Here is a 20,766-nt window from a genome sequence, read left to right as displayed (position 1 = left end):
GACAGGTGACAGACGGAGAGGATATGCCACATCCAGAGAAATGAATCAGATGGAGCAGATTGGTGCCAAGTGGGAATGTGGCTCCAGTTGTCAGAACTTCTGATTTCTTTGAAGAAATGAGACATTTGGAGTTGCATTTGAAATCTCCTAATTTAAATATATTTTCTCAAAATTGTTTGACAAAAGCACTGTGTAGGCTAAAGGAAATATGGAATGTACCCTGCTGACTACTATTTGTTATGGATTGTTAGATAGATGGGCAGATGGATAGATATGTAGTGACCAGCATATCCAATACTTGTTTAAAAATGAAATCATTCTATATACACTACTAATTATTTTTAAATTACAATGAACTTTATATTAACTCAACAGAAGAAAAATAAAGAGATGGGAAACTAAAAAGTCTTTCTTGACCATCCTGGTCTATCACTGTATATTCAGTGTTTAGTGCCTGGCAGAGTGTCTGGTACAAGAAAATTTCTCTATCTGGACTTATCCTTTCTCCGCAGTATTCCTTCTGTCAGTTCCACTGACAGTGATAAACCTATCATTTACCTCCTCTTTTCTCTCATTCTGTTTCCATCTTTCTTTGCTACTCACATCTCTTTTAGTTTCTCTTTCTTTCCTCCTACTCCCATTTCATCAGTCATACTAGCCTCACAGAGCAGAGGCATCAGGTTGGGTTTTTAACATTAAAGATCCGACTGTGGTGGGCTGAGGAGGAGAGTCAGCAGGGTAGATAACCTTTACTTTGCCATGTTGAAGAACATATTAGGATGCTCTATCATTTATCTTTAGTGTAGCTGAGGGGTTTATAGAAATTCTCTCTGGTCATCTTTCTATTTGCCTCTTCTGTTTTCTCTACACCTCCACTCAACATCTCACGAGTAAATCTTCTCCATCCATCTTGCTCCAAGCCCCTCTTGCTGTTGTAATCCCAGGCCTCAGGGTCAGACTCCGAGGACAGCTGTGAACCCTGCTGTCCCAGATTAAGTGCAGCAGCAGCCGAGGATTTGGTGGAAGGAGGTGAGAATCCATTAGGGAAAATCTGTGACGGAAACAAAAGGGCAGATGAATGTTCGCCAATCCAGTCTAGTGGGTAAGAGGGCAGCATTCCAGATTTGGCTTTGCCTTTGGGGTCTGGAAGGGTCATTAACGTATTTCCAAAGAGCACTGGAAAGGATCAGAAAACAACATATACTTGGGGTGTACCTGCCTGCCTCTCTCTTGTGCAAACAATAACTGGAAAATAATACTTAGTCCCACGAATAGGGAAGGGAGAATTTTGGAACTGTTCTGAGATGATGAAAGAATGGAACTAGATGAGGTTTAAATGTCATTCCTAGTCTGAAAAAGAGGAAAGTTCCAAGTTTAAAAACACCCATTGCAAAGAGGAGATCCTCCAGGTAGAATCCTCTCACTCTCGCACCCTGTGGGATAGAGAGGGGAAAGGACATCTGACATGCACAGATGTGTGCAAATGGCCCAGCCACAATCTAGGAAGGCTGAAGAAGTTGTCTGTAAGCCCACAGGTAAATGCTAGGTGTCGATAAGCCTAGCCTTGCCTGGTATTTATCCACTGTCCAGGCATAGCATACTACAAGCATCATGTCAGTGGGCTTCTATCACCCTGCAAATATCCTTATGGATATGTTTATAAATAAAGTTTCCAAATAGCACAATTACTCCCACAGGTGGAATTTCCTTGCTACTGACTCACTCTTCCTGTGACCCAGCAAGGAGGATCCCTGATATCTGTTCATGTCGTCCCATTGATCTGTCTTGTTTCACATGACTCCCCACCACACACATATATGCACACTTGGGCACACACTCACACACACATATACACATGCATGCACACACAAATAAACACACACATATACATGTATACATGCACACACATCCTGTGGTTGTTCCAGGTGAGCAAATACACAGCTTTATAGAAACTGTTTCCAAGATGCTAAATTTATTGGTCATATTTACAATTTAGTGAGTCATTTTATGTGTATTGGGTTAAGCTCTGGGGCTACAACTCTGAGAAGAACAGATTTGTAGCTCAAGCATCCTATTGTCTAATAGGAAGACAGACAAAAACTTAGGCAATTACAATATGGGCTGAAAAGTGCGATTCTCTGATTACTGTTTGTAAAGCATTTTCACAGCATCCTATAGTCTGCTCAAAATTAAAATCAACTCCTTTTCTTATGACGTGAGTTAATGTTTACCTCCCCTGACATACTGTTAGCTTTATAAGATGTGACCTCATGCCTGGCAGGTACTTGATAAATAATTGTTAAACATAGTAGGAAGTGAATGGGCAAATGGAAGTTGTAAGAGTGGCAAGTGTGGATACTAATTCTGTCCTGGAGGTTAGGGAGGCTTTGGGAAACTGAAAGGATAAATGGTACTTTGCCAGGTAAAGAAAGATCAAAAGGGCAAGAGAGCTTGGAGAATCCCAAGGGGACTGGAGCTGCAAACAATTCTGCATGGCTGGAGCCTGGAAATGCTGCTAAGCATATGGGTCTTCATGCAAATTAGAAAACGGTGTCAGTACAAGATGGATAAATTGCAAAAGGGCGCCCCCTCTAGGCCAACCAATTAGGGAAAAAGAGACTCCTCCAGGATGACTGAGTGTGTCCACTGTGCACACTGGGAGCACTGGGTGCTCTCCTGCAAGTCTCAACCTGCACAGCTGTGCCCAGCAGCCCATGAGAGGCGTGCTGGATGAGTTAGCAGGAGAACATTTGCAGACAGTCTTTATGCCACTATAAGGAATTTGAACTGTATTCTGTGGCAATGATGAATTTTTGAAGAATTTTAGCCTGGGAGTGACACTTTGACAGAAGTTTATTCAACAGATATTCTTGAGCTCCTGCTTACATGAGAAGCACCCTGCTAAGCTGGGCTCTGGGGATATCCCCTGCAAGCAAAAGAGAGATCTGGTCCTGCCCTTACAGAATTCACAACTAAGAGGCAGGGAAACCAAAAGAGGCTCCAACTGGAGAGATTCTTCCAAGCAATGCTACAAGGTAGACGTGGTGATCTCTATGTTACTGATGAGGAAACTGATAGTAAGGAAGGTTAGTTAGCTTGTCCAAGAACATGTAGCTTCAAACTCACAGCTGTTTGATTCCAAACCCTATGTGCTTGCTCTACAGGGAAAACAAAAACAAAAACAAAAAACTAAATGCTGAATAACAGATTCTTACATAAAATTGACAAGTGAATATAAAAAAGAAAATTCACAAACTTTACCTGCATTCATATGCACACACACACAAACCTCTAATCTCCACTTCTCCAGGTATGCACACACAAACTAGTGAAATAAACCTTGATAAATCTCACTTTCCAGGGGATGCAGTATGGAAAATATTGGTTAGAACATGGCCAATGAGTTATTCAGACTAGTTGTTTCCATTCTTGGGAAAAACATTCCGTAATCACTGATGTGGACTCTAAACTGAGCAGGGCTTCTTACAAAAGGGAGCTCTTTATGGAATCCCATAGCTGTTAGAAGCCAATCTGACTGCCTATTTCGAAACTCGCGAATTTAGATGAGCTATTGTGCAAATTAATGTCAGAGTTCCCTTTTTTTTTCTTGAAGCTTTCTAAGAGTGGGAACTCCATGCTCGTGAGTTTCATTACCCTGACCAGTAAAATGTTCCTCCCATGTTCAAACACAACCTTACCTGCTTTAACATTAAGACATCTCCCCTTTGTTTGGTCCTCTCTGGAAATGGGGACCAAGGAAGAATACTAAACATGTCTCTTCTCCAAGCTCAGCAAACCCCAGTTCCTATTACTACTCAGCTTAGGCTTTATTGTCTATCTTCATAAAAATATTCATTTCTCTTCTCTGAATTGTCTCGTTGCTTTACTTAAAAAAAAAAAAGGAATATGCATTTTGAAAAACTGAAGAGCTACCACAGAAAGAGTGAAAGGAGGGCACTGGGCATTTTTGGAGACTCAGGAGATTTTTGAAAATGAATTGCCAAAGTAAAAACCAGAATAGTAGCTATCTGGCCTGTCATGGAGAAATATAATCCCTTGCCTTTCCAGAAATCAGTCTGCAGCTCTTCTAGTGTGAAAAATGGCTTGCCATAATACGCAAGCTTAGTTACCCTGTAAGTGTAACTATATTTTAATAAAAATTGATTTATAGTCAGACAATGAGGCATGAGATTAACAGACCAGAAGCTGCCGTGAACTTTCCGCCGTCAAACCGGGGCCCTCCTGCCCTACAGCAGCACTGACTTGTTGCCGGGGTGGGTGATTGAACACTGCTTACTGGCAAAGGTGCAAGTTTTGTGAGCCAAATACTTTGCTTGGCTTTTTAACTTTAAAGACTAGCGACCTATCAACATTCCTACTCATTGAATCAAAAGTTAAATCCATACTCAACAGGAAAAGATAAAATTATTGACTTAAATGATAAAACAAATTGGAAAACAGACTAAAAACAAAGTTATATAGTGAAATCTACTGAAAACGTGTAATTATTGTGTTTCCCATACATATTTGCTGCTCAAGTTTGGCTTCTAGAAATTATTTTTTTCTTCTACTAAAGCTAAACTATAATTTCACTTCTAGATTCTTTGCAGGTAGTGTTTTGAACAGAAGCAAAATGAAACTATTTTCGTGTCTTACGAGACAACAGTTACTAAAGAAAACACAGTTATCTGCAGAATTGTAGGTTAGAGCTATAAATTAATTTTATTAAACAGAAGGGGAGTGGATGAAATTTAAAGACACCAAAACCCTAAGCTTATTTTCTTGGAATAATATTCTTGTCTGATTTATTCCTTTAGTTTTTACTCAGAGGTATAATTCAAGATACATGCAAAAACTTCCCCTTTGTAATCATGTGTATAAATTTGATGTGTTCAGTGATGAACTCAGATTAAATCACTAAAAAGTGATTTTCTAAGGGAAGTACATCCTATCGTCAGAATTTCTGGGTCATTACCTACACAAACAAGTTTTTAAAAAATCCGTCGACTTAAAACCATAAAGAACTCATTAGCATTTGAATTCAGCAACAAGAAGGGGTAAAATGTTGACATTGTTTTTGAGAAAACAGTCTCCAAATTTTTATATAATCTCTTAGAATGTAATATATAATGCATATATCATAATTATACATATATAAAACTTGTAATAACATGAAAATATTTTAGTTTCCACCAATACATATATCTGGTTAGATGGGAAGTCTGTTCACATTTTTAGTAATTTACGTTTTCACCAGATAATAAAATATCCAGTTAAATAAATACGAGTCACATGATTCCCAGATGACATGACCCAAGAGCTCATAAAATTCAAAGAAGCTGAGTCAGATCATTTCAAAAGAACAAATTCAGCACTCCTCCAAATTCAGCAACTTGTGGAATGTAGCAATTCTGTCTTGTATTTTCTCTGAACCAAGCAACCTGGTGCTGTCAAGCTCATCTCTCGTCTCCTCTGCCTTCCTCTGAGTGTTAGTGCTTTCATTAGTAGGAGAAAAAAATATGAGCTTCTTAAGTAAAAAGAAATTGAATCTATTAAAATGAAGTTGATCCTAATTGATTCTTTTACTACAAATACTAAGAAGCTAAAGGCAAGTGCTATAAGAAATGAATCAGCTGTGTAGTTTATGGACTGTAGCTGCTGTGACGTGTGTAGGCCTTTTAGTTATTTAATAATGAAAGATTGTTGGTGCTGCCTTAAGAGCAATGAAAAAAACCAACAGAATGTTCTTGGAAAGGCAGCTTGCAAACTTTGTTTCATTTTTCTCTCTTCTCATTAGTAGAAAGAGGGGATGGGTCACTTTCAGAAGGATTAAAAGGTCAAAGAACTTGGTAAAGGGAAGTCTACACAAGGCTTTCGAAATCTGTTATCAGGGGTCAGCCAGAAAATAATCTTACGGCTAATCCTTTGGCAGGATTAGAAGGAAAACAGACAGATGTGGGGAGACATTTCCCTTTTATGGGATATTTCCCCAAAAAAGCCTCTCATTTTGCCTTCATGTTTCATCCCAAGTTAGCTGTCTCTTTAACTAGCTCTCCTTTTCTCAGTAACCTCTCTATCCCCTCAAGCCTCACCCTTTCTAGCCTGGTCCCAATCCTGCCTTTCCCTAACCCCTGTGTTTTTTGCTTGGTTTTATTTGGGATTCCTCTCCCAGCCTCAAGAATAACCCAAACTTTAGCTGATGCAGAACTCTTCTGAGGGAATAATGAGACTGACTTACAAGATGCTGAAAGAATCTTAGAAATCATTTGGTCTACCTGTCTTCTTTCCCCACTATTTTACAGCTGAATAAAGTTCATGGGATTGCCTAGAGTCACATGGCCAGGCAGTGATGGAGTCAGGTCTAGGACTGCTAAACCTACATTCCTTCTCACAAAAAGCTATAAATTGATTGCAAAGTTCCTTTAGAAAGTCCAAGCTGCTCTACTAATCTAAGGTAGCGGTGGCGTTTTATCCAGAGCTAGCCCCAGGGGCAAGACTCCTGTCGCTGGTGAGATGCCAACTCAATGAGACCAGTGGTACACATGTTGGCATGCAGACAACTGAGAGGCATGGGCATCGGCTTCCCACAGAGAGCCCCATGATCCATATTTGTGGCTGGAGGCACCAGTTACTGACTTCCAGGGGGCAGACATCACAAGGACAATTTCTGTTCCTGTTCACTGCACTCTGCGACCCTTTGCTCACTAGGAGATGGGGTAACACAGAAATTAGGGGAAACCACATAGTGCCAGTGTTGGTTTGACCGGAACTTACATAATCCTATAGAAGAAGAAACCAAATAAAGACTTCAACTTGGCTGGGACTTTCCCCAACCCTCCCCCCAATATGGGTAAAGAAGAACCTGGCGGAACAGATGCTCCCTCTGTGGTTTGTTTTAGGATTAGGAAGCTGGTACTTGATAATGATGCCGAATGCACTTTGCTATTCACTTGTGGGGGTTGGGAAAGCCTCCTAATATCAAACTTTAGAATAAAGCACCACCTTGTGGTCTGAAGCATTTATTAAGGTGGCAGGATTTAAGAGCTGAAACTGGAAATGCTCCCTCAGCTGGTGGTAGATAAGTCAGAACGTGATTGCAAGGTGGCTGACTGAAAGCAAGAACCCCCCACAGGGTGTTTCTGTGGCTTCTTGAGGTTCTCAGGTCATGTGGTGTGAGTCCCATGTTTCCAACACTGATATTCTACACTATTTTCATGTAGTCCCACGTTTAACCCTTTCAAAATCACAGGGAGATGGGTCTTATTGTTTCAACTCTAGAAGTGAGGAAACTGAGGCCAAGGTGCCTCGTGGTCCCATTGCACATAAGTGTCCACTCTTGGATTGGAATTCAAGTCTTTCTGACACAAAGTCTCTGCTCTTAACCACTGCTCTGCTGATCCCCAAAGCCAAGGTCAGGGTCTGCTTTAAGTTATCCCGGGGGATTGTGGCTCTGGGCTCCTAACCAAATGAGAAGCTGCTAGAATCATCCTAGAAGTAATCTGTTCTTTAAGACTGCCTCAGAGGTGGGGAACTTCACTGGTTCCCATCCACCTCTGAGATGGCCAGAGGTTAGAGAGTAGTGTTGACTTATGAGGATGGGTTAGAGAGTAACTGATAAGTCATTAGACCCAAAATCATTTCATGATAAAACACACACACATAAAACAAAAACAAGAAGAGAGATAATATTTGGGAGATATTCACTTGACAATTATAGTGCTTTGCTGGCCCATGATATTTTGTCTTCTTCAAATAAGTAATTATTTTATTATATATAGGGTGCTTTGAAGGGAGGGTTGAAGTTTCTGCTGGGCGAGTGTATAAAGTAAGTAAGCAGTAGTAATGTGGATAAAATAATATTAGCAGGGAGACTGTTCTAGTTTGCTAGTGCTGCCGGAATGCAAAACACCAGAAATGGATTGGCTTTTATAAAAGGGGGTTTATTTGGTTACACAGTTACAGTCTTAAGGCCATGAAGTGTCCAAGGTAACACATCAGCAATCGGGTACCTTCACTGGAGGATGGCCAATGGCGTCCGGAAAACCTGTGTTAGCTGGGAAGGCACGTGGCTGGTGTCTGCTCAAAGTTCTGGTTTCAAAATGGCTTTCTCCCAGGGCATTCCTCTCTAGGCTGCAGTGCCTCAAAAATGTCACTCTTAGTTGCACTTGGGGTATTTGTCCTCTCTTAGCTTCTCTAGAGCAAGAGTCTGCTTTTAACGGCCATCTTCAAACTGTCTCTCATCTGCAGCTCCTGTGCTTTCTTCAAAGTGTCCCTCTTGGCTGTAGCTCCTCTTCAAAACATCACTCACAGCTGCACTGAGTTCCCTCTACCCCTCAGCTCATTTATATGGCTCCACTGATTAAGGCCCACCATGAATGGGGGCCACGCCTCCATGGAAATTATCTCATCAGAGTTATCACCTACAGTTGGGTGGGGCACATTCCATGGAAACACTCAAAGAATTACAATCTAAGTAAGACTGATAGGTCTGCCCACACAAGATTACATCAAAGATAATGGCATTTGGGGGGACATAATACATTCAAACCGGCACAGAGACCTTGCCCCTAATCTTGTTCCAGTGACACTGTGAGTGTCCTTGGGCAGGTCACTTCTCTGTCCCTGGGCCTTTTTCCTCATCTGTAAAACAGAGGGTTGGACTGTACTACAAGGTAGATGGTTCTAAAATTAGCACATGACTGTGTGGAAAATCTGAGATGGGAACCTCAGCTTTCCCCCTTTCCTTAGAAAGTCTGTCCTTCCCACACTTTCTCCCTATTGTCAACTAAATCTGCAGCTAATTTTGGTAAATACCATAACTTGTACAAAGTTGACATTCAATGGCATTTTCTAATGGCAATTATCTCGGGAATATACGCTTCTTGATTTTTCCTAAGAAAATGATGAATCCACAGAGTTCATGAATTCCTAGACCCTTCTCATCCACCAAAAATAAATACAGAAAGTGTTTTAAAACACTGTACAAAAGAGGAAGTACTGCTAACAGTCTACTTTCCTTGGATGATTAGTGTTTAATACCATGACTGTTTTTGTTTGTTTCAAAGCCTCTCTTATTCTGTTTGTTCCTGTGCTGTCACTCTCAGTTTCTTACTTTGGCTCTCTATTTGTGGAGGCATTCAGTTAACAGTCTACACCAGAGTCGATTCTAGAACCCACATGCCCAATAGAATTTTCTGCGATTTTGAAAATGTTATTTTTGCTCCCCAATACGGTAGCTGGCAGCCAGAGGTGACTCCTGAGGATTTGAAACATGGCTAGTCTGAATGAAACTGAGTGTTCAATTTTATTTAATTTTAATTAATTAAAATTTAAATTTAACTAGCCACTTGGGGCTTCAGCACTACTATTTGAGCAGTGCAGCGTTATAACATTGTTATAACACAGGTGGTTTTTTGATTGTTGTGACATTTTTTGGTTACTCTAGAATACAAAGCCTGCATCATAGCAGAGTTATCCTTAATACTGGATTTAAAAATAGACTTTTTTTTTTTTTAAATATTTAATTTTGGGGGGGAGTTGAAAATACAGTTTGTTTATGTTATAAAACATGGCCAAACATCAGTAAAGGCATAAAGCACTTGAACAGCACAACTGACTAATTGTCATAATAAGCACAGATATAGATCAACACTTACATGGTACAGAATTGGCATATTTTTCAAGTGCATTTAAATTTTTTTCTCTTCTGTATTTGCATTTTTTTTTAAATTAAATTCAGTTTTATTGAAATATATTCACATACCATACAATCATCCATGGTGTACAAGCAACTGTTCACAGTATCATCATATAGTTATGCATTCATCACCCCAATCCATTTTTGAACATTTTCTTTACATCAGAAAGAATCAAAATAATAATTAAACATAAAAGTAAAAAAGAACACCCAAATCATCTCCCCCATCCCACCCCATTTTTCATTTAGTTTCTGTCCCCATTTTTCTACTCATCCATCCATAAACTAGATACAGGGAGTGCGATCCACAAGGTTTTCACAATCACACTGTCACCCCTTGTACAAATAGACTTTTAAAAGACTGTTTCTCTATGTTGTATTTTTTTAAAATAGTATTTCATAAAAATAATGATATATCAGTTTTTGTAAAATGTATACTAACTTTGAGATAACTGAATGTTTCTTAGCTAATTTCACATTGAAGGACAGAAAAATCATCCTGTTTGATTCTATAGGAATAAAACTTATTCCCTGGATGCAAGTAAGAAGAAAGTATTTGCTTTGTGAATAGGTTTTTCCAGTCAACAATAGAATGAATTTTAATGTGCATCTTACAATGTATTCCACTTAATGAGAATTTTTGATGTCAATTAATAATAAAAAGATTTGCTCCTTAAAAGCAGGGCTTTATATATAAATGTATTTTCCCTAAAATATTTGACAAAGAGGATGAAATTAGAAAAAACAACTGGTAAAATTTCTAAGTGCATTATTTACACAACTCTTATCTTGAATGAGCTCCAGTAACATTCCAAGTTTCTAATTAATTAAGCCAGTAGTGCTCAGCTAGTAACAAAGATTGAGTAACATTATCCCTGCTTATCTTAAAATAAAACCTTTTTTATCTCAAAGAATATAAAGAGGTATTCAGGTAGATGACAGCCTACCTGAAAGGGATACCTAGACTAAAGTAGAAGCTTGAAAAGTCCTATAAACATTTTTGATAAATGTATGGGCACCTGCTTGAGAAGCACAGTGATACTTTTGAGGATTTGTGAGAGCCACCCAATAAACAAGAAATTCTGACTTTCATTAGGAATGAGAAAGCAGCACCATCGCATCTTTCCTGATAATATCTGCTAAGATTTTCTGACAGGGGCCTGCTGGTCTTGGACTGTCCTCCTTGCTTTATGATGATGTGCAGACACTGCTATTCTGTGGGACCAGAGTTCTACTTGAAGAGCTCCTCATACGCTTCTACCCTTGGTGTGTGTTATGGGTTGAACTGTGTTCCCCCAAAAGAAATGGTCAAGTCCTAAACCCCGGGACCTCACAACGTGACCTTATTTAGAAATAAGGTTGTTGTTGATATAATTAGCTGTTTTAAGATGAGGTCATACTGGAGTAGGATGGGCCCTCAATTCAATGTGACTGGTGTCCTTAGAGGAAGAGGAGAAAAGACATGGGCAGAGAGACATGGAGGGGAGAAGGCCATGCAACCATGGGGGCTGAGAATAAAGTGCTGCAGCTGCAAGCCAAGGAACCCTAAGGACTGCCAGAAAACCACCAGAAGTGAGGAAAAGGCAAGGAAGGATTCTTTTCTATAGGTTCCAGAGGGAGATGGCTTTGCTGACACCTTGAGTTCAAACCTCCAGCCTCCAGAACTGAGACAACAGATTGCTATTGTTTTAAACCACTCAGTCTGTGACCCTTCATTACAGCAGCCCTAGGAGACTAAGACAGTGAGAAAATCATCTCTACTCCAGAAAGTGACTTAAAACCCCCAAACTGTGTTTCCTGAAAATGAGCATTTCCCATTTGCTCAAAGACAGATGGAAATCAACCTCGGATCTTAAAACAACCAACTGCTGAAGAAGTACAAATGAAGCGTGTGCTGCTTGCTGTTTCTGTGTAATTTGGTTTTCATGGAAATTTGTGCTTGATAGGGAAGTAAAAGTTCCACTGCGGGTATGAAGGCCCATTTGTGCTGTGATAACACCAGTTTATACTATGGTGGGATCAATTCTCAAGTCGGGTGTTGAATCTCCTGTGTGGAGGAAGTGAAGGTACCACCCTGCCCCACTCCCATCCCCACCCAGGTGACTGCAGGGAATATTTAGCCCTGAAGGACAGGAAGTATCAAGTGACCATCTTGCAGTGAGGAAGTTAGAGAGCTACCAGAGGACTGGCAGAGAAAGAAAGGGTTTTCCAGGTTTAACCAATAAAGACTACCAAAGATCCCATTGGAGGAAATTGACCTACTTAGAACCCTGGTTGATGCAAACTGTGGTTAAAGCAGAAACATTTAGCTCTCACAGCAGAGACTGAGAATTTTTCCATTAGAGTCAGTCTGCAAGCTGTGATACAAGGAAAGCATCATTACAACCACAGAACGGAAGTCAAAAAGGAAACTGAAAGACTAGGATCCCAGCAAGATCTGAAACAAGGCATTTCCTTTAGCTCTAACCCGCTGAAGGTTTCCCACATCCCTAATGAACATGACTTGGAAATTACATTAGCACCACACTGTATATTAATTCTAGACTGATACATAAATATACACAGCACTGAGGCCAATTGTTTAAAAACTGCATATATTCTATCTGTTGGGTGGGTTTACCCATTCCCAATTGATCTTTTAGTAGTTTGTATAAAATTCCAATTTTTGGAAACTTTTTAAAGAGTAAATTATCTGGAAGTCAGTCTGGCAGTTCCTTAGAAAACTAGAAATAGAGTTACCATTCGATCCAGCGATTGCACTTCTCGGTATATACCCGGAAGATTGGAAAGCAGTGACACGAACAGATATCTGCACGCCAATGTTCATAGCAGCATTATTCACAATTGCCAAGAGATGGAAACAACCCAAATGTCCTTCAACAGATGAGTGGATAAATAAAATGTGTTATATACACACGATGGAATACTACGTGGCAGTAAGAAGGAACGACCTCATGAAACGTATGACAACATGGATGAACCTTGAAGACATAATGCTGAGCGAAATAAGCCAGGCACAAAAAGAGAAATATTATATGCTACCACTAATGTGAACTTTGAAAAATGTAAAACGAATGGTTTCTAATGTAGAATGTAGGGGAACTAGCAATAGAGAGCAATTAAGGAAGGGGGAACAGTAATCCAAGAAGAACAGATATGCTATTTAACGTTCTGGGGATGCCCAGGAATGACTATGGTCTGTTAATTTCTGATGGATATAGTAGGAGCAAGTTCACAGAAATGTTGCTATATTATGTAACTTTCTTGGGGTAAAGTAGGAACAGGTTGGAAGTAAAGCAGTTATCTTAGGTTAGTTGTCTTTTTCTTACTCCCTTGTTATGGTCTCTTTGAAATGTTCTTGTATTGTATGTTTGTTTTTTTTAATTTTTTTTTCATACAGTTGATTTAAAAAAGAAAAAAAAAAGTTAAAAAAAAAAAAAAACAAGGAAAAAAATATGTAGTGCCCCCTTGAGGAGCCTGTGGAGAATGCACGGGTATTGGCCTACCCCACCTCCATGGTTGCTAACATGACCACAGACATAGGGGACTGGTGGTTTGATGGGTTGAGCCCTCTACCACAGGTTTTACCCTTGGGAAGACAGTTGCTGCAAAGGAGAGGCTAGGCCTCCCTATATTTGTGCCTAAGAGTCTCCTCCTGAATGCCTGTTTGTTGCTCAGATGTGGCCCTCTCTCTCTGGCTAAGCCAACTTGAAAGGTGAAATCACTGCCCTCCCCCCTACGTGGGATCAGACACCCAGGGGAGTGAATCTCCCTGGCAACGTGGAATATGACTCCCGGGGAGGAATGTAGACCTGGCATCATGGGACGGAGAACATCTTCTTGACCAAAAGGGGGATGTGAAAGGAAATGAAATAAGCTTCAGTAGCAGAGAGTTTCCAAAAGGAGCCGAGAGGTCACTCTGGTGAGCACTCTTATGCACAATTTAGACAACCCTTTTTAGGTTCTAAAGAATTGGGGTAGCTGGTGGTGGATACCTGAAACTATCAAACTACAACCCAGAACCCATGAATCTCGAAGACAATTGTATAAAAATGTAGCTTATGAGGGGTGACAATGGGATTGGGGAAACCATAAGGACCATACTCCACTTTGTCTAGTTTATGGATGGATGAGTAGAAAAATAGGGGAAGGAAACAAACAAACAAACAGACAAAGGTACCCAGTGTTCTTTTTTACTTCAATTGCTCTTTTCACTTTAATTATTATTCTTGTTATTTTTGTGTGTGTGCTAATGCAGGTGTCAGGGATTGATTTAGGTGATGAATGTACAACTATGTAATGGTACTGTGAACAATCGAATGTACGACTTGTTTTGTATGACTGCGTGGTATGTGAATATATCTCAATAAAATGAAGATTAAAAAAATAAATAAATAAAATAAATAAAATAAAATAAAATAAAATAAAGCACATCATGCAAATGCTAATAAAAAGAAAGCTGGCAAACAAAAACAAAAACAAACAAACAAAAAAGAGTAAATTAGACAGACCCTGGGCAAAGGCCTGTGTTTTCTTACTATTCTAACAACCAGGCCCCAGCACATGGTACCCCTCAGTACATGTTGACTGAAGAGCCACAGTTAAGCATTACTGTCATAATTCTGGGCCAGTGAATAGTGGGCACATGAACTACGCAGCATCTTCTTTAGAATATCCTCTTTTAGAATACTGTCCCTGTCTGCCTGTGATATATACTATCCTTTCCAGAGTAACTGTTCATCTCTCTAAACCCATTTAGAAATACACTTATCGGTATGGTGGGGTTGCTACTTATCCCTGAATGTTCATCTTCCTCTTCTTCCTCAATAGTAGCTGGTTGGGTCACAACCACCTCGAGGAAGAGCTACCATTTCCTGGTCCCTGTTTAGAGCTACTAGATGTGGCCACGTGACTAAGCTTTGGTCAATGGTTATAAACAGAAGGGTGTGAACAGTTTCCAGGGTGTGTCTTCAGGGAGTGAGGGGCAGCCCTTCTCTTGCCTCTTTCCTCCTTCGTGCTGGCTAGAACCCAAACATGAAAGTTAAAGCTACAGGAGCCATCTGGGACCAAAGGTGAAAACTGTCTGTTGAAAACAAGTTGAACAACCTGATAAAAGGAGCCTAGGTTGAGAGAGAGGTTTGATGGAGCACAGCAGTTGTGGAGTAACATAAAATGAAAATTACAGGTATAGAAACCATATCCAGACAAGATCTTTGTGGTTGCTTCTAAAGGGAATTGATTGAATGAAACCAAATAGCCCAGAGTCCTCTAAGTTTTATATTGACAAAGAGACCAGACCACAAGTCTGGCCAGGAAGAGCCTTTGACTGTTGAACACATGTGGTAATCCCTGACTCTCCCCATCTCTCACTCCCCAACACCCTTGCCTTAGCACCAGAAGGAAGCAGGCAGAGAAGGCTTCAAGAAGGGCATATATTTTGGAGTATCAGGGACAAGGAAAAACCTCCCAGAGGTCAGAGCCAGGGCCCATAGAGGACAGTGGATAAAGCAGTTCTTCCCAGTTAGTAGAACAAAGGTCTACCAGAAGATTGGACATTTTTGCTCTTCCTGCCCAGGGGGATTTAATTCTTACTTTTTTTTTTTTGAATGGGAGAAATGTTTGTTTGTTGTTTATTGTGTTCCTATTGCACTGAGTGTGTTGTATCAGATCACTTCTATCTTTTATAGGACCCTAGAACATGAGTATCCATAAGTAGACCTGATGAAGAGCACTATTTCCCAGGAATCCTGGTCTTAGACTCAGATGCATGGATTTGATAGAAGGCTGGGATTTTTCTCCGGAGGAAGTGGGTTGAGTGTGTAATAAACATAGAGATAAGGGTTCACAGAATATTTGAGTGGCCAAAGGGGAGATCTAATTGCCCTCCAATATCTGTTCTCCCTTTCTTTTTCAGTAAAAGAACTATAGGATGCAAGTGGTAGTGATGTGTACAATTTCTAGTAAGTACCATTAAAGGGAGATGATGTGGCCTTATTGTGCCTCCTTTTTTTTGCATATACTGCTGATTGGGGTATAGCTGAGACAGTTGGTATTGGACCCAGATGTGTGTTGATAGCGGAACATCAACGGAGCAAGAGCTTGAGTTCCTGATCATGACGGAGTCATCGTGCTAGCCCTGGATCACTGTGAAAGACTGAACCATGTCTCCATAAAGACATGTTCAAGTTCTAATCCCCAGTACTGTGAATATAAATAGAATCTTCAAAGATTAGAGGCAAAATTGAATTAGGGTGGGCCTTAATGCAAATGACTGAAGTCCTTAGAAGCAGAGGAAATTCGAATGCAGTCAGTAGAAGCCAAAGAAGGTCAGAGGAGACAGGTCACCATGAGATGGAGACTGCCAGCAGTTCACCTCCATAAAACCACAGACTTTGGAGAAAGCATTACTTTGTGGACACCTTGATTTCAGACTTCTAGCCTCCAAACTGTGAGCCAATAAATTCCTGTTGAAGCCAACCAATTTGTGGTATTTTGTTATGGCAGACCTGTCAAACTAAGACAATCACTTGTGTTTATGTGAGAAACTGTACGTGAATATGTACTCTCAGCTGAACCCAATCCCAACTGCTCTAGAAAGGCATTTCACTGTAGAAAGCTTAGCATGTACATTTGTAAGCAGGCACCTTTAGAAATCACGATGTGAGCAATGACTCAAGGATAGGGAAAGAGGGAGATTAAGGCACAATTCACATTTCTACAGGGCTAACGCTTTATAAAACTTCTTTGCAAAAAAATAACATGACTGCATTTTTGCCTGATGAGATTACCCATTGCTCTGTGGTAAGTGAAACATCCATATAATTGCTCAACTGTTTCCTTTCTTCAGAAATTAAACATAGTTTAGAACTGAAACTAGATTTTTCCCGCCTTACTCATTTTCATAGGACACAATCCCATGAGTAACACTTTTTTCAAAGACTAAGTCATTGTTTCCAAAGCCTCTTGCATTCTCTAGCAAGTGCTTTCGCTTGAGCAACTTTTGCAAATTGCATCAACATACACACCGGATACAAATTTAGACTCAATAAACCAAAGAAAGCAAGGGTGTGGTGGTGGGAATTTCTCCTGGAACAGCCAAGTGTACACTGCGTGGGTTGTCCCATCTTTACTGCTTTTCCATAAAAGGCTTGAGAGAAGGAAGTTAAGCCACAACCCCATTAGGTAATAAGCTGTAGATTAAAATAATTTATCTGGAATGAGGAAGGGAAAGACATAGCTTTGAAAGATTTTCCTCAATAGCATATTTTTTTTGTTGTAAACCTGCCCCTGAGATGTCAGATGAGATGCAGAGAAGAAGAGAGGGATTCCCCCACCCATCCTACACCAAGGGATTTCTGGGGTGGGGAGGTGGGGGTGCAGTATTTAACGGTATCATAGTTATTACTCAAGATATGGTGTAAATTTACAAGCAGTTCTCATCCAGGCTTATTTCCACTCCTGGGAATGTGAATGGCCATGCAGAAGACAGGTGCAGAGCTTTGACATTAACAGACCTGAGTGTGAGTACTGGGTCTGTCGCCAACTAATGTGAGGACTTGGACAGAGTGTAGTGAGTGGTTAAGAGTGTGGCCTTTGGAGTCAAATTCTGGCTCTGCTTCTTCCCAGCTGTGTGGCCTCCAGCAAGTTACTTTACCTCTTTGTGCCTCAGTCACCACAACTATAAAATGGGGATAGTAGTATCTATTTCATAGTGTTGTTGGGAGTGATACATGCAAAAGTAACCCATGGTATAATGGTATGTTGTGAGTACTAAACTATATATATATACATACCCATATGTATATGTTGGTGAGGTACTAGTTGAACACACTGGGGGGAGGCAGGTCTGGGTTTGAATCTCACTCTTGCTACTCACTAGCTAGTCGACTTTGGATCTCTGCTACTCTGACTCTTCCTTCCTCTGGTCGCTCATGCTTTGACCACAGTGGCTTTCTTTCAGGCCCTCCAACCCTCTTCATGGCCCCGTATGTAATATTTCCTCTTGTTGGAATGCTCTTTATTATGCCTTATTATCAAAAGTCACCTCCTTGGGAAGTTTATTTTTATTTTTATTTTTTTGGTCTTCCCAGACCAGGTTCAGTCTCTCTTAACATCTCTCAGAGCACCCCATCTCTCTGCTCCAGAGCACTCAAATCATAGATATGGTGTAAAGCTGTATAATTATTCCTGCCTTTGCTGGGAGGCTATAAGCTACCAAACCCAACGTCTATACTAGTGCCTGGCTCACAGTAGACTCTCAGTGAATACCTGCTGAATGAATACATACATACATACATACAGGCATATATACACACATAAGATGATCATTAGAAAGCATTTCTGTTTCTGCTGGTTTTACAAACTCAGTTCCTTGAAGGCAGACCATATTTCATTTACCTTTGTACCCCCCCAGAGCCTAACATAGTTTCTGGCAAATATCAGACAGTAGAGTTGCTGCATGAGTGGAACATCAATAGAATTGCTCAGCTGTTTCCTTTCTTGTGTGGAAATTGAGTAAATTATGAGATAATGTTTCAAATCCAGTTCACTAAAATGTAAAATACTGATTAACTGAAAATATATATCATAACCTATATATGTTTTTGTTTCAAATATGACCTCATCTATATGATATCTTTTAATCTGTATGACGTCTTTTTTATTACTCTCAATTAAGAAAGTAACTAGTTAACTGTGATGGAAATTCCTCCTCTTCATATGTTGGGAATGTTAGGTCACTACAAATTCTAAAACTGAAATTTGTAGGACAGTGATTTTCAAAGGGGTTAGTCTCAGGACTCCTTTATACTTTTAAAAATTGAGAATGCCAAGGAGATTTTGTTTATGTGGGTAATGTTTACCATTTTAGAAATTAAAACTGAAAAACATTTAAATATTTATTCATTCATTCATTTGAAATTATGATAAACTCACAGGGTCTTAGTTCGCCAAGGCTGCCATAACAAAGCACCACAGAGTAGTTGGCTTAATGGACAGGAATTTATCTTGTCAAAGTTTTGGAGGCCAGAAGTCTAAAATCAAGGTGTTGGCAGGACCATACTTTTTCTGAAGTCCGTGGGAGTCGACTGGCTTGCCGGAATCCATAACTCTCTCTCTGCCTGCATCACAGAGATGTCTCTCTCCCGTCTGTTTCCTCCTATGTCCTGACTCCCTCTGCTTTCAAGGACTCCAGTCATACTGGATTAAGGCCCACCCTGATTCAGTGTGGCCTCATCTTAACTAATAGGATCTTGGAAGGCCCTATTCACAAACGAATTCACATTTAAGTGACTGGAAGTTAGGATTTGAACATGTCTTTATGGGGGACATGATCTAATCCATAACAGTCTGCCCTCTAAGCTCCCCAAAACATGTTCTTCCCACTTGCAAAATACATTCACCCAATTCCAAAAGCCTTAAGTCATTTCAGTAACAACTCTAAGTCTAAAACCTCATCTTAATCAGTCATGGGTGTGATCTCTACCCTGGGGCAAAATTCCTCTTTGTCTGCGGACCTGTGAAACTTAGAAAACAAGTTACCTGCTTCTGAAATGCAATGGTGGGATACGTATAGGGAAGACATTCTCATTCCATAAGGGAGAAGCTGGAAGGAAAAAAGGGGGTCACGTGTTCAAGCAAATCCAAAACCCAGCAGGGCAAATTCCATTAGATTTCAAGGCCTGAGAATAATTTGTGGCTTGATGCTTTGTCCTCTGGGCCTGTTGGAGCAGTAACTCCACCCTTTCTGAGCACCCAGGTGGGCCCACTTTTTGCAAATGACAGGATAGCAGCACCTCTCTCTTGGCCTAAGAAGGTCCCTTCAGCCCAGACCTTTGCATCTATGGTTCTGCCCTTGGGATCATTCTTTCTTCATTTTGTCCTGTCTCTGTCCTTTAAGTCTAAGTTGGCAGTGTTCCTTGTATAAAATTCTCAAAATCCTTGTTGGTCTTCTATGCAATTCAAGGGGGTCCAAGCCATAAGACCCCTTTGTATTTTTTCCATGTATTTTTTGTATTCTTGCCTTCCTCTGAGATGGTTGACTGGATCCACAAATCACAAACCAAATCTCTTTAGCAAACAGTTGTTCAGCCATTTCCTTGCATGGAGCCCCATTCCCTGGGAAATCACCTCCCAGAAAATCAGGGAGGAACCTCTGGGGGCTGTTTCTGGCCCCAGTTTAGGAGCATGCTGCCTGGACAGGCCAAGAATTTTCTAAATCCTCAATTGCTCATTCCACTGTACTTAACAGTTCATCCCTCAATTTATCTTTCTTCTCTCATTTTACTATAAGCAACAAGGAGAAACCAGGTCGCACCAACCACACTTTGGAAATCTCCTGAGCTAAATATCCAAGCTCATCGCTTACAAGTTCTGTCATCCATCCAGCATCAGAACACAATTTCCCCATTTCTCTGCCACTTTATAACAAGATCACCTTTCTTCCAGTCTCCAATAAAACATTCGCTATTTCCTTCTAAGTCTTCACTGGAGTCTCCTTTAATGTCCATATTTCTACCAACAGTTTCTTCAAGGCAATCTAGGCTTTTGCTACCAAGTTACATCCAGCCTCTACTCATTATCCAATTCCAAAGTCACTTCTATACATTTAGGTATTTGTTACAGCAGTACTCCTCTTCCCAATACCAAAAACTGTCTTCGTTTGCCAGGGCTGCTGTAACAAAATAACACTGACTGGTTGGGCTTAAAATGACAGGAATTTATCGTCTCACAGTTTTGGAGGCTAGAAGTCTGAAATCTGGGTGTCATCAGAATCACGCTTTCTCTGAAGTCTGTAAAGTTCTGGCAGTGGCTTGCTGGCAAGCCATAACTCAATCTCTGCCTCGTGTGACCTCTCTCTTTTCTCTCTCCTTTACCGCCTGTGTCCAAACTTCCTCTGCTAAGGACTCCTATTACATTGGATTAAAGCCCACCCAGATTCAGTTTGGCCACCCCTTAACCAATAGGATCTTGGAAGACCGTATTTACAAACGACTTCACATTTCAGTGACCGGTAGGATTTGAACATGTCTTTGTGGGGAACATGATTCAATCCGTAACACATAGTAACA

General features: G+C 40.4%; 1 long non-coding RNA gene across 2 annotated transcripts in view; it reads right to left on the bottom strand.

The window, feature by feature from the left end:
- Positions 1-1,008: 1,008 nt before the first annotated feature.
- The window catches only part of LOC119540046, a 142,496-nt gene continuing 122,738 nt past the window's right edge, over positions 1,009-20,766 (bottom strand). For both annotated transcript variants that reach the window (XR_005218013.1, XR_005218014.1), the window contains exon 4: positions 1,009-1,051. This is a non-coding gene — a long non-coding RNA (uncharacterized LOC119540046). The remainder of the gene's footprint in view (positions 1,052-20,766) is intronic.

This window comes from Choloepus didactylus, chromosome 7 (assembly GCF_015220235.1).
Source record: "Choloepus didactylus isolate mChoDid1 chromosome 7, mChoDid1.pri, whole genome shotgun sequence".
Taxonomy (NCBI): Eukaryota; Metazoa; Chordata; class Mammalia; order Pilosa; family Megalonychidae; genus Choloepus; species Choloepus didactylus.
This window is presented reverse-complemented; position numbering and strand designations above follow the sequence as displayed.